General features: G+C 28.7%; 1 protein-coding gene across 1 annotated transcript in view; it reads right to left on the reverse strand.

Annotated features, from left to right (window-relative positions):
- Positions 1–16,211, reverse strand: part of LOC142328577 (uncharacterized) — a 157,239-nt gene that overhangs the window by 55,232 nt on the left and 85,796 nt on the right. The window lies entirely within an intron of this gene.

Here is a 16,211-nt window from a genome sequence, read left to right on the forward strand (position 1 = left end):
CAAAGAATGAAATGTAGACATTAGTATAAAATGAAGCTGCAATAATCTAGTTTCATATTATAATCGTATTATGTCTTGTGCCTGATTGCACACGTGTGTAGTCAGGCACAAGACATACACACACACACACACACACACACACACACACACACACACACACACATATATATATATATATATATATGCATATTTAAATTGTCAGTATTTGAGTTGTATGATTCCTTCCTAAATATCCAAGATAGTTTGTACATTTATATTTGGTTGGCCTCATGTCTCTAAATCCAAAATAAGTGATTGTGTATACACTCTAATTATTAGCTTGTTTTTTAAAACTAGGCAATTATTTGTTTTGTCAAAAACCCTACTCTAAACGATATCGGAGGACAGAAACAATGAAATTTGCTTTATGCTTGTAGATCGACTCGATTTGTCAACTTTCAAAAAGGTAAACACATAACCGCTGCGCCAACCCGATTCATACTTTGTGAATTAAAAAACATAAAGTGGTTGGGTAAGTTGTAATAGGCCAATATTTTCTTAATGTGTATTTTGTGGTTAAAAAACAAAAGGAAAAACCTTTCTCAACGTTTTTGGAAACGAGTCTTTCCTGAAAAATTTATTTGATCATTACAAGAAATCACAATAATTTTTTTCAAAATTAAACAGAAAACTAAGTCCTATCTGGAAAGTATTATTTAATAATTTCCTTTTTATAAGTGTATGTGTGTGTGTGTGTGAGTGTGTATATTAATTTTTGGATCGGTATTCACTTATTAATATATGTTTATATTTATTTACACAATAACAACAGGCTTACGATCTCTTACACTTACTAGATGAATGATAAATGGATTTTTTAGCTTGTGTAAAAAGTTATGCCTGACAAGGATAATAATGTATATATTTTTTCTTTTGAATAAAATAAATGATTTACTAATATTAATCGTGTAAATGTAGACAAGACTGAAAGCTTTAAATATCAAGCATTATATACTATGACCGTTACATTCCAAAGTCCTTGAATGCCTCACGTGTAGTCTTTTGTTTGTTCGTCGTCGATTTAGACTGTTATTATCAATTTTCACTATGTCCAGTATATTTGATGACTGTTTCCTTGGCATTTCACTTAACCACACTCGCTGTCAGGAAGTGAAATAAGTAGAAAAAAAGAATTATAAAAATATTGCAGCACCTAGGTTCCATGACATCGCTACTTCTCTCACGTTAATAATATATTTAATTTTTTCTATTTTTCATTATTTATCTGTTACATCATCATCCTTCGGTCACAAATTTAAATATAAATTATTATTCTCTTTCCGTGATTGACTCATTAAAACCGAACCGGAGGTTATTTCAGGGCATCAAGTAATATATTTTATGTTATTTAATTTATTAAAATAACGAAATAATCATAGATTATAATTATTTTAACATTAATTTTGGTTTCCACTGAGATATGGTGAGAATCAATCGGTAATGAGTACAGGCGAGCCGTAATACACCTTCAAGAAGTACATTCTTTCGTAATCTTGTCCAGCAGCAACAAACGGTGAAAAATTTGGATCAATAATCACTTATTAAATTTAAAATCACTTACTAAATTACAAATCGAACAATTTGTGAGTTATTTGTCTTAGAATGGATAAAAAGTTTAGAAATTTTTCGTAGACCGTCCTCAAAGGAGAGTCTTATCTCGAAAGAGAAGGTATAAGTTTTTTGTGACAATTTTTGATGATTTAGACTGAAATTTAAAGCAAGTATATCGTAATCTTCCCGTTCGACAGCTATTTAAACCGAACCCACCGGGTTGGTCTAGTGGTTAACGCGTCTTCCCAAATCAGCTGATTTGGAAGTCGACAGTTACAGCGTTCAAGTCCTAGTAAAGCCAGTTATTTTTACACGGATTTGAATACTTGATCGTGGGGACCGGTGTTCTTTGGTGGTTGGGTTTCAATTAACCACACATCTCAGGAATGGTCGAACTGAGAATGTAGAAGACTTCACTTCATTTACACTCATACATATCATCCTCATTCATCCTCTGAAGAATTATCTAAACGGTAGTTACCGGAGGCTAAACAGGAAAAAGAAAGAAAAGCTATTTAAACCGAATGAGTTTTTGGTATAAATTTTGAAGGATTGTTATCTTTCAGCTACAGAGCTGTAATGATCGAAAAATCAATATTAAAGGAGTAACCCACAACCGTCATGGGGGTCAATGAATGTTGTAAATTCTTTCCTCTGCCCCAGCAGGAAAATAATTACTGGAAAATGTCGAGATATAACAAAATGGTTTGCCCGAAAGTTTTTCAAAGTTGAAAGCAAAATAATTTTTTTTTTGTTGCAGAAGCACCAGCTGGATTAAATAAAGGTTTCACCGTTAGTTGTGTGGGGATTAATAACATTGAGTCATCGTTACGCCGATGACTCTACGTTATTAGCAAATAGTGTTGGAGGTCTGTAGGTACTGAACTTAAAAGGAAGATCGATGTTGATTTTAAGGAAGAAGAAAAAGCTTCACATCGGGCGGTAAGTATTTCTTATCTCGGATGTGTTCTAAATGCAGACTGGGATTACTCAAAGGAAATAAAGGTCAGAATAGAAAAACGCAAGAGTCGTTTAACCCTTTAAAAGGTATACCGAGTAACCTAAATACTTAATATTTGTACTTTAATTATATTCTTCATCCGTTATGCGTTTAGATGCAATATTATGATGTAGACGAACGGGTAGTATCAGATAATGTCGTGAAAGGTATAGAGGCATCCGAGTTTTGGTGCGACCAGCCATTGCTTAGAATTTCATGAATATACCGTGCAACAAACTTGAAAACTGTAGAAAAACAGAATAAAGATAAAGAGGTCGTTGCTTCCATCAAAAGAAGGAAAATTTCATGAGGGGTGAAAAATATGAACTGCTTTGAGTGATATTCCAAGATAAATAAGGGGAAAACGAGGAACTGATCGGGGACGCAATCATAGTTAAAGAATTTTCTTCAATGGACCAGACTGTCATCGATCTATTTATTTGGATCTGACGCAAATAGAATTATATTGACCAGGATGATCGCCGATGTCCACTGAGATTCTGAATTTTTTTCATATTTTTACACAAATAAATTTAAATTAATGCAAGGTTTTAAAACTAATTCGAAAAACTAAACAGACCTTTTTTGACGTGGAGATAAGTTCCAGATCTCATTCAAAAAAAGGTTTTTTTAAATTTGGCATCTCAAATAAAACGAGCGAAAAGTGAAGAGATGCATTATAGCGAAGTGAGAGTGATGTAGATCGTTTAGCGAATGATAATGGAAAAGGTGATAGTGATAAATAGTGGTAAGAAAAGTTGCGATTACAAAATTACAAAATTAACGATTGAAATTACATAATAAATTATTAATGTATTTATTCATTGCTTAATGTAACTAAAAGTTTTAATAATACTTTATAAATGCCCATTGAATCCACTAAGTCAGTTTTTATTATTAGAAGAATAGCCGAATCTAATTATTGTACTATTATTTTTAAGATTTACTTCATCGGACTGAATTATTGTAACTGGCTATTTTGTATACATCCCCCGCCTCCTCGTAATCAGTTCTCAATAAGAAAGATCGAGCATTACGTGGGAGCATTCATTACACGAGTGTATAACTTATGTTGCAGATATAAGCAGGATTTCTAATTCAAATAATATTACATAAACAAATTATTGTAGTTATAATGAAAATTAGCTTTTTCAAATTTAACTTTAACAGCAAAATTATCATGAAACCTAACAAAATGAAAATATTTTAATGTAAAACATATTATAATTTTAATAGTACATTTTAATAATAAAAAAAAAAAAAAACTATATTATTATTGTTACGTACAAAACTGTATTGTACAATGATAAATTATTAGATTTTTTTCCAGTATGTATTAAATATATATATTATTTATATATATATAAAAGTATAAGTAGCATTATACCTATATAATTATTATTAATGCATTGTACGATGGTACGTAAGTAAAAAAGACATGTTACTTGCTATGCAAGTGAAGTATTTAATTTATAAGTAATTATGTTAATTATTACAACGGTAATGGTTGAGGCTGGTAGAGCTTTTTCCTCCACCCACGGAAAAAAATGGTTGTAGACGACCTAATATGAATAAAAAATCACAAGAAATAACCGCGTTCTCAAAAATAATAAGTATCCCTCATCAGGCTTACTGAGGAAAATGATGAGTAAGCGGTTTTTTGCTTAGTCAAGTATATTTGTATGTCAGGTCCACCGAAATGCAGTGAACAAGTGATAGCTTTACTCTCCGAAGGGTCTCTTGTAACTCAGGTCTAATTACAACCGTTAAAAGCACTGGGACAGATCGTATAAAACAACAAATCAGTATATGCTTTCTTTTTGAATCGATATTTAGTACCCAAATATATTTCTTAGATTCAGTAGGAAAATTTATGAGTAGTTTTAAGTAAGTAATGTACATTGTTTTTGTAACACCGTTAGATATTGCTTCAGAGGATGAGATCAATAATTTGTAGCGTGTGTGAAAATTCCATGCCTTACCGGGACCTCCGAATGAAAGGCCGAGACGCTACTACTCGCACCACGGAGGCCGGCATACGAAACATATTGTGAAGGTTAAAGTACACGCAGTTTAAAGTTTCAGAATTAAACATCTTGGAAAAATTAGTTTTTAAATATTAGGGTATAAAACTTCAGATTCAGTAACGTGTAAGTGACAGATTAATTCTGAAATAAATTTAGTCAATAAAACTATCAAAAAATAGGGCCAAAATATATACCATAATTATTTGGAAGGAAATTGTGTGCGCACACACGCGTGCACGTGTGTTTGCAAGCAACAATTGCTTATGAAATTATAAGGATAATTGAGCAGTAAAGGAATTTAAATCTGCATTCCAATTTATGCAGAGTTGTGCTTGACATAATATTTTATGTTACTGATGTAAATGTTATTTATTTAATCATAGTGATAATACCACTTCGTTCCATTTACGTAAAAGGTAATAAATTCTAGATAATATTCCATTAAGAGTTACCTCGTTTAAGATGAGCCTTTCACATTCGGTTTCTAGTTATAATATCGTCGTACTATATTAATATTGTTTCATATAAAGAAATGTTTCATATATATACTACTTGATTACAAAATAATGAAACTTAACTACATCTTCTCATTACATATATGGGTAAACCTATATTTAATGTTTAGTTATGTTACACAATAATATGATCATTTAAAACTGTGCAAAGGAATCCTATGTAATTACTCAGTAAGAAAATATCAATAAACAGAATTAAAAAAATGGGAAACCCCTATTACAATTAAATGATATATTTAAAAAATAAAAAAAGTAATAAGTGGAAAAAAGCATTCAAATAAACAAAAAAATAATTATAAGAGACGTAAATATAAGTTTTCATAAAATAGACAAATATTATAGTTGGAAACTTATATTTCAGGAGAAAACAGTTAGTCTTTAGTGATTTTTACTGTCTATTAATGCCACAATTCTTTTCATTATTTTTGAACTTTAGCTGTTATGTATTAGGTTGCTCCTAGTTATAGTTAGTTGACTAATTCTGTTTTATTTAAAGGGTCTTCATAGATAAACTAAGATTTTACATTTTTGTATTATCGAAATAAACAATACTTACTTGTTACTTTGTAATTTGTTAGTACTTAAGAGAAATTACAGTAGTCGTAGAATATCGGGTTTACTTTACGTAACGTTTTTAAATAAATAAATGGCCAACTAATTAAAGAAAAATCGAGAAAACGAATTTCAGGACTTTTATGGGGGAGAATTTATATAACAAATAAATAATCGCTCGTAAAATAACATCAGCCGCGTTAGTATTTTCGGAAAGAAGTGATACAGAGGTGATAAAGGAATATTTTTCTGGTAACATTGTGAGTTTTGTTTAACCCAGCTATCTTACACTTTCAGTATGCGGGATTAAAATGCCATCACAGTGGACAGTTTCCTCCCCTCATTGCGAATATCACATGTCTCAATTTAGCCTGATTAACCCTTATCTTATCTTATTATATCTAATCAGCAACCTGCTGATTAGATTTAATTCAGATTGTAGATTGGTTGAGGCCACGGTTGGAATGCTAAATATTAAGTACATCTTATTTTTTAAGAAGTAACGAAAAAAAATTGTACGTTTGTTTAACATTAATTTTTACCGAACGGACCGATTTCGATTATTATTTTTTTTAAATTTTATAAGGAAGTTCTTATGTTGGCACGCTATACGTTCCAGATAACTTTATCGAACTATCTTTTAAATGAAGAATCATATAGTCACATAGACTACTGAAAGATACAAGTGTGCATAAAATTCTTCTCGTCATTACTACTTTTCTTTTTCTGTTTAGCCTCCGGAACCACTGTAAGGTATTACTTCAGAGGATGATATGTATAAATGTAAGTGAAGTGTAGTCTATACAGACTTAGATTGATTATTCCTGAGATGTCATTACTACTTAGAACCGAATCGTTGCAGCGTAACGCTGTTTAATATATCTTAAAGGTATTTTAATATTCAAAGTATTATGAATGCAATACTTCCTAATAATACAATACAAGGAAGTATTGTAGTCACGAAAAATTTCGGTTTTCAGATTTCAACGGAAGTATCCATTCTGACCATCCCTGAATTCATTTTGACTAGTTTCGGCGTGACGTCTGTACGTACGTACGTGTGTATGTGCGTACGTATGTATCTCGCATAACTCAAAAACGATTAGCTGTAGAATGCTAAAATTTTGTATTTAGGATTGCTGCAACATCTTGTTATGCACCTACCCTTTTGATTGCAATCGACTAAATCAAAAGTGTCCAAAAAACCCAAAATCCAATTTTTTTTTATTTTGGATTTTTTTTTCTTAAGAGGGCAGTAATAAGCCCTCATTGAGAGCTTTTCAGCGATATATCATAAGTGGTACTTATTTTCATTGGTTCCAGAGTTACAGCTCAATAACATTTTAATTAATGGAGTATTTGGATCTTACAAGGGGAAAGCACATCGGCGAGAATCCGATTTCATTTCCTTTTTATAATTTTTTTTTTAATTTAAAACTGTGATTGTAAAAAAAGTAAAAAATACGTTTTAAATTTTAACTATTTTGGTTGAAAAAGTAAGAATTAGTAAGGTTTTTGTTGGAAAATTTTTTTAATTTTTATTATTTTTTTTAATTTGACGCCGAAGTCAATAAAAATAATTAAACCATTTATTAATTTTTGATTGATGGCCTATTCAAGATTAAAAAATAATAGACAGTTTTACTATATCTTTTATTATTATAAAACTTTTGTTTTGATATAAAGAATTACGTAATTAATACCACGAAATAATCAACCGTATGCTGCACTAATGACACAATTTTTAATTAAATATATTTTCATGTTTTAGGGCGATATGTTGTAATTTGTATAGAATCCGCAGCTCTATTCTTATTCTCTTTCTATATGCTTCATTCTGTCGGGTATACTCTCGGCTCTCACATGCTACAATGGAGTAACTTAGGTTACGTTGTTATTAGTTTACAATACATTATAATATTACTGTGTTGTATTGTTATTCCTTTATCCAAACTCCCAAAACAATGCAATTGTTAAGATTTCGGCGAGAGTTTGCCGTAAATTGAAAACATTAAAAATCGAAAATCAAAATTCAACAATTTATTTATTTATAGTTCTTCAAAATGACATTGTCCGAATCAAAAAAATACAGATATCTATGAACGACAAGATAATAATTGTTATATATTTTTCCTAATTCATTTTCTCAAACACAATACACACCGTTAAATATTTTACTCCTATATATGAAATCATCAAGAAATAACTGGAGATAAACAATTTTTTATATACTTGTATATATACTTAATAACATAAATCATGTAATAAAAAATTCGTCAAATTTTCTCAAATATGTTGATTGAAAATGCAAAAACTCTTGTCAACCCGATTTCATACTTTAAACAACTTAATAAATCCTAATAATTTATGATCCATAAGTGAGTGTTCTACTTCTTTACTTGCTTTTGAAAGACGATAATTCCCAATGTAAATCATATGAGTGATATTCTCTAGTTCTAAATCCTAATTATTCATTTATAAGAACTTCTATGGTATAAAATAATATGATGCAATTCGGGAGTATCATGCAAACTAATGTGCATCTTAATTTATATAATTATTTTCAATTTTTCTTGAAAATATACTTAATTTCTTATCTTTGGATTTTTTACAATGTTCAAAAGTTAACTCTATTCTAGGAAAAATGTTGTATGATCTCAAGTAGCAAAACAAAACGTAAATTTCGTTCACAAAATTGAAATATGTTTTAATAATTTTTTTATTCACAAAGTTAATTTTTTCCAAGTTAACTAACCCACAATTAGAGGCAGTACTGGTAGTATGATACTTTAAAGTGAAGGTGACATTAGAAATGATTTTATTCACTTTGAATTTTCAAAATATCAAGGAAACATTCTATTAAAGGTAAAATTACTTGTGACTAATATTGTGTGACTTTTTAACCATTAATAACATATGATAATATATCAATAGAAACCTACGAATGATAATTAGTTCACATAAGGTGTGTTACATTCACTGTAAATTGTCACAACGACCCGTACTGCCTCTACTGTTGATTTTTGATCAACACTTGATCTGTTCATTAAGTGATCTTTTACTGAAATCAGAAATTGATTATAGTTCTTTATAAAATAATTTCGCCCTAAGCGACAAAGTTGAACTTATTTTTGAGATCGTAATGCATTTGCGTAGAACAATAAATAATAATGTTAAGCGTAAAATATTGAAGTTTCGTTCAAATTAGTTCTTAAAAGTATGAAATCGGACCGGCAAGAGTTTTTGCATTTTCAATCAACATATTTGAGAAAATTTGACGAATTTGTGTTATTAAGTATATATACAAGTATATAAAAAAATTGTTTATCTCCAATTATTTTTCGATGAGTTCATATTTGTTTTGTACTAAAAACGTTCTGTTATTTAGTAACAATATTAGTAGAGGAATAAAATATTTAATATTTATGAGTATTTAATTTTCAATATATAGGAGTAAAATATTTAACGGTGTATATTACTGTGCTTGAGAAAATGAAGTAGGAAAAACATATAACAATTATTGTCTTTCATAGATTTCTGTACTTTTTTGATTCGGACAATGTCTTTTTGAATAACTATAAATAAATAAATTGTTGAATTTTGATTTTTGATGTTTTCAATTGACGGCAAACTCTCGCCGAAATCTTAACAATTGTATTGTTTTGAGAGTTTGAATAACATTTGTTTTTTGTTTTCTATTCATTCGTTGAATTGAAATATTTGTTAAAATAATTTGTTTTTATTTTTATATTTATAAAAATTCTGGTATCTGGAGTGTGTTTCCTAATAACTTTTCGTCGATTGTTTTCACGTATCTATAAAAAATCAAATTTGTTCTAAAACTAAAACATAAATGTTTTTGAAATTTCGTGGCCAACTTTTTTTTTGCAATCCAATTTTGAATCACTAGCTTCAATCCAGTTTTTCCCAGTTTTGATCATGCTACTATAATGTCCTTTCATTGACTGCCCGTGATGATTATATTGCACTTATAACTTTATATTTTTTCCTGAATAGTTTCCAAGCATCATTAGACACTTTTTTTATTCCTTTAGTTTCAGTTATTTTGCGTAAACATACTGCGTCGTTTTCGAATAATTTTAATTGAATGATCAGCAGCAGTTTTCCTAAAGAATGAATTTCCATTCTATGTATGAAATCTGTGTTTCCACATTCAGCACATCGACCGTTTACTCTCTGTATGATGAGTTGGATAAATATTCATAGACGGTATGTGACCATTTTCGTAAGCGTATCCTAGAAATAAGCTTCAGATGATGCATTATGTTTTGAGACTCCATATAATGCTAATACTTTCTCTTCAATATTATTTTAAAACTTACAACTTTAGATTTTCCGATAAACGTTTCTGATTATTCATTCAATGTTTGCAATTAATCAATTGCAATGTTCTAATTAGTCTACAAAAATATCCCCTTCGACCTACCATACACCATTTTATTACTGTTTTAGCTTCAATGCTATTTTCTATTGCGGTACCCATACTTAATTTTTCTGAAATATTTTTGACATACGACTCTATTTTTTGTTGAATTTTGAAAATGTTTAATAAAGATTCAGTTTCAGTTACTTTTCTTTGGTATGCTTTTTTTTGTTATTTAATATCTTTTCCTTTCAACTGTTATATGTTGCTTTTTGAGTACGTAAAATGTTATCTTTGTCGCGATCATAAAATTTTCTTGCTCTTGCTCTGTTTTGAAGCCTTTTAGCTTCTTCTATTTGTTGTCTACTCTCGATTTTTACAGTTTTAGAGTCATCCGAGAAATCCTTTTGCTTATCACCAACTTCATTAGTATCCATGAGATTTACAGGTTCATCAAATGATTGAATTTTTTGACTCACCAAAATGTTATTTTTCATTATGTCGCTATGAATTTTAGGGTACTCAAAAAATGTTTAGATCTCTTGAAACCTGGAGCAAGTATAATTTAATTGCTTCAACTAGAATCAATTTTGAAGATTCTGGAGCAAAATATAAATGCTTCAACGAGAATCTGCTGAAAATCTCGGAGTATTGATTATTATGCTTAAAAAAGAATTCGTATACGAAACCGAGAAATTTTACGACCGCTTTATACGTATACGAAATACTTGGAGCGAAAATGTAGCTAATACTGCGAGCTGAAAAAAAATGAAAATGCCTATTGAAATCAAAATATAATTTTCAAGATTGTAAAGAAACGCTTTTCTAATTTCGAAATTAGACACAAAAGTATTTTTATTCATTAAAATATTAGAAATATCCAAAACGTTATTCTATTTATTCGACTATTTATTTGACTAACAAATGCTTAAGATATATCAGAAAAAAGTCAAGTCATCTTCAATGAAGTTTTGAGGAAGATTAGATTTTTAGTGTACTCTGTTCAACAATATATCATGAAAGTGTTCCGAAATTGTTACGAAAGTTATCAAACGTTTCCAAAGTTATCCAACTTTATTTATTCAAAATAAAACCATTACAATTGTAAAATTTACGATCATATTCAGACGTTTTTTAACCACGATATGTAATATCTACTGATGATTAAAAAAAATTTTTAATTATCTTATTTGCTAGAATGTATTTCATTTTATAATTATTGAAAAAAATATGAATTGGACGTATACTATGTACAATAATCAACCTAATAAAGAAGTAATTAAAATACATTAAATATTACTCGTGAATATTTACTTATTTATTCAAAGGTAAAAACTTCAAATGATAGGTTATGTTGCACTGAAGAAGCTATTATTAAAAAGTACTTTTGTTTTATGTTAATATTGTTAAGAATGAGAGCATCAGAATTATAATTCAAATTACCTATGAAACTACTGTTATGTAGCTATGGTCAAGTTGAAAAGATTTTACCAAATGCACTGAAAAAAATTTAAACCTAGAGAAAGATTCCACTCAAGTAGAACAGCAAGAATATACTAAATCTAAAATCATGCAATTCGTTGATTGGACGATGTATCAAGTCTAGTCAATAACTAGTCATCTGTTAATAATGAGATTCTTATTTTTATGAAAAAACAACTTCAAAATTCTCATCAAATAAAGTACTCGATCTTCATGAATGAAAATCTTTTTTTCATTTTTTTTGCAAAAATATAAAACTAGTATAATCGCTTTTAAACTTTATTATTTCAAATATACGCTACCTAGTACTGTCAAGTAATGCTATCTAGCGACACGATTCGTAAACGGGTTAGGAAAAAACTCAAGGTTAGAATAACAAAAATTTCACATTTTCAATTAAAAAACGTGAAATTACAAAGATTATTAGATATTTATCGAAAAAACCTATATTCATTAAGATCATTTACTTCTGCAATGATATGCAGCTTTAATTCTTCAAAATTACTATTTTTTTATATTTTAAACAATTTAAAAAATTCTGAAATATCGATTTGCGAGTTAGTCAGAATAAATAAGTCTTCGGTGTTTCCGCCGTCGGACAATCTCTCGCCTGCGTCATTCTACCGAACGACTTGATGGTTGCATCTATTTATTATAGAGTTATCATACTTATCTGTATACTTTTTTTTAATATCAAGTTACCTTTTAATATGAAAACATTTTCAGACAATTTAAACATTAAAACATTAATTAGTTAAATTCATTTTAATGTTATGTAGTTAAATATCTATAGAACCTTATATTTTACCTATCTAATTTTGCTCTTAGTTATATGTAATTCAATGAAATATTTTCTGCAACATTAGACTATTTTTACCATATTTTATTATAAGAAGATGATGGAATGTAGATTTAAACATTTCTTTTAAAAAATGTGCAACTTCACGACCGATTTTACGATTCTGTCTACATAGAATCGTACATAAAAAACGGTGAATATCACTTACTTCGTAAGCGGCTATTAGAGATAGATTAAGTTAAGTAGTTTCGGTTCATTGCTTCAATTTTACAGTTAGGATACTCCTTGTATTTAATCCTTCTCTTTTCATCCAGTTTCACTTGAATAATAAACTGAAACGAATTAATTAAATTTGTCGTTATGCTTTATGTGATTTTAATCAAATTGCCCCTTCCTTCACGGACGAGACTTTTACATTCTTCCTTGTACTTTAGTGTGTGGTGAAACATTGTTAAAGATTACTTCGTTTATTGGTAAAATTACGTGCGATGCACGTAATCATGAATATATAAACCTACCGTGAGTTTCCATGACTGAACCGAACAGAGGAAGGAAAAAATGAAAGAATTTGAAGCCTCCTGCATTACAATTATTTCACTTTTTCAGTCCAAGATTTTATTTTGGGCATCATCATAATCCGCATGTTTAGCGTTCCTTTGGTGAATCAGTATTTTCGTCTGCGATAAAGTAATTTACATATCATCATTTACGCATCTAACTGTTTAATTTCTAGCAGTTTAATTTGAATGTCTGTATAACCGATGTAGTTTAGTTTGTACAACTAAATTAACGGCATTTTACAACGTATTAGTTTTGGAACTTATGAAAACTATCGCGGTTGCTGAAATGTGATATTAAAATAAAATTTCATCGATTATCTATTTTATACAGATTAGAATTTTTGTAAAATAGTTCCCGCATAAAAATAAAATCAGGATGAAAATGATTTTATTTTGTTCTACATCGTGTATAGGACAGAGCCTTAAGAAAAATATATTAATTGATTTTAGCGAAACATATTAGTCCGAAAAGAAGAGTATTCGGTTGTAAAGGTTTCATTAAATTACTTCCGCTGAACTGGGAGAAAAGTGGAAGAAGTGGACGTAAAAAGGAAAAATATTCATTCAATGACACTTTTTTATTCATCCGTATGGTAAGAATAGGAGTGATAAATTTATATATAGAAAAATAATTAAATATTAATAATAAATAGTATATTAAAATAATATTTTATGAAAAATAATGCTTTTTTGGTCTTTTATTTACTATTATTATTAGCTTGCCTGTTTAAATTTGGGTATTAATTTTCCGTTGGTTAAAGCAGTAGTAACTTTTATGAATAGTTAAATCTGCCACGTCTGAAAATAATAAGAGGTAAAATCCTGAAAGAACTCAAGAAAATACTTTCCAGTTATTACAATATTACTAAAATGTTGCTTATAAGTTATTAGAATTAGAAAAGTTGTTTTAAGTAAACTTAAAAAAACATAGCTCGTTCCTGTACTTAAATAAGGATAAAATTGCAAAATTCAGATAATTTAATGTATTGCCGCATGCATGTTAATAAGCAAATATTTAGGCCTCTAATGTAATTATGCATGCAGATTCATATTTATTTATAAAATACTTGTAATGAATGATAAGCACGTTATTCTCTTAAATTTGTTCTCAAACAAAATTTCAAAATTATTTTTATCACTAATAATATAATTTCTGTAAAAAATAACATTTTTTTAAAGTTTATATGTAGTAAATAATAACTGTGCGGTTTAACCGGCAAAAAATTACTGAACTAATATTAAAATAATGTTGCATTTATTTACTATACTTGAAACTATTATATTATCGTATAAAATAAGCTGAAAAAATTGACTAATATCGTATAAATGCTTATAGAAACTTATATTAAACGCATATTATATGATTTAACTTTTAATGATTTAAATGAACAATTACGAAGTAAACCGCAGTATTTCATGTCAATTTATTTCTAACAATAAATTCAATTCAAGAAGAGTTACGCGGTCAAGTAAGCGATTTATATAATAAACATGATTATTGTTTGGTCTCTGAAACACGTAGTGATGATTATGGTAATAATAATAATAATAATAAGTTACGAGAAGAATATGGTAGATAAGATTATTGTGAGGTACGAGTGTGTTCCGAAATTATTACTCTACGTTTTATCATTAATTTCTAATTTTAATAATTTAGTTGTTACACAATCATGAGATAAAGAAAATAAAAAATAGGCCAAGGTCATCCAGTTTTCTCCATCATCTTAAATTACACTACAGATTTGTAAAGTCCGACATTTTACGTAAAAAAATTGAGCGGTAATTCATAAAAGTATATATTTATTTATATTGGTAGCCGCGATATGTAATAATATATTTTGATTTATGGGGCTTAAAACTACTCGTATAAGAAAGCGGTTGTCCCTATTTCGATTACAGTAATAGCCATTCGTTTTAAAATTTAATGTCCAGATGAAAACTATTAGCGGTAGAGGAAAATTTATATTTAGATAATTAAAATAAATCATTTGTCGATCGTAAATGATTGACATGTTACAAATTTAAAGACATTGCATTTTACTTGTCAAACTACTTTTGTAATAGGAAAGAAATGGGGTTGGTTCTCATATATTACCGTTTACGTTCACACGCAGCGATTATACACGCCTATAAAATTAATCAATTTACTTCACTGAACGTAGCCAGTGCATAACTTTTTTGTGATTTTTTCAAACGTATTTTACACAGGAATGCAGCTTATGAAATGAATGGTGTGAAAAAATGTCAAGCCGGCATCGGGGCGTATCAGACAGAATTGCCGAGGCGACTTTTGGAATTAAAAAAAAAAGTGTATAAAAAACTAATTCATCAAAAGTCCACCGAAAAGAAAACTTTTTTTCTTCCTCTTCTTCGTTTTGTTATTATTATAAAAGTTTTGTAATTCCAAAATGTATGCTCTATTTTACTTCAAGGTTTGAAGTGAATAATACTCGTATAAAGACATCCGAACAGCAGAACTTACCTATTGAAAAAAATAATATAATATTTACTGCTATTTGATACTATTTTTTCCCACAGATCTTCAGTTAAAGATTTTGATATTATCGTAAACTAATTTTTACGATACTTTTTTAAGTATTTTTATACTTTATAAAAAATTGTTTGTTCTGCCATTTAGTGGAAACTCTTCACTTTTAAATTTATTTTTGAACATAGTTATCCAGTGATCCAGGAACAACTTAAGGGCAGTCATCTATTTTTCAATAAAATGTATCATAAAGCCGTTATGATTAGGTGAAATAAAAATAAATATGTATTAAATAAAAATCTATATTTTTAATTTGATGAATACAAAAAAAGATAACGACAAAAGTTTGTGATAATATCCATTTCAAAGTAACAAAAGCCACATACAAACGCGGTATGGAAAATTTATCCACAGTAAAAAATTAATTTTTATAGATAAATGTATTTTTGTAATAAAATATTAAACAAATTCCAGACAGGGAGCATTAACCTTTGAAAAAATAATGTCATGAAATATTTCATCTTTCAAAAAACGGTATCATATTTCCGACAGTAGAATAAAATAGGTATCACTTGGAACGATATTTACTGTTTGTTTAAATTTTCGTTAAAAATTATTCTTAAAAGTAAAACCTTTTCAACAGTGACAACTATTTTTCGTCTAAAATGATTTATTATTAAAAAAATGTCTTATTTATTCACTGAAAGGATAGTGTATTATAACTGTTCTACTGAAAATACAAATGCTACTTTTTGTCATTTATAATTAAACCTCAATTCGATGGTATGAGTACTATAAGTTCGTGTGACACTAA

The sequence above is a fragment of the Lycorma delicatula genome, chromosome 1, assembly GCF_047948215.1.
Source record: "Lycorma delicatula isolate Av1 chromosome 1, ASM4794821v1, whole genome shotgun sequence".
NCBI lineage: Eukaryota > Metazoa > Arthropoda > Insecta > Hemiptera > Fulgoridae > Lycorma > Lycorma delicatula.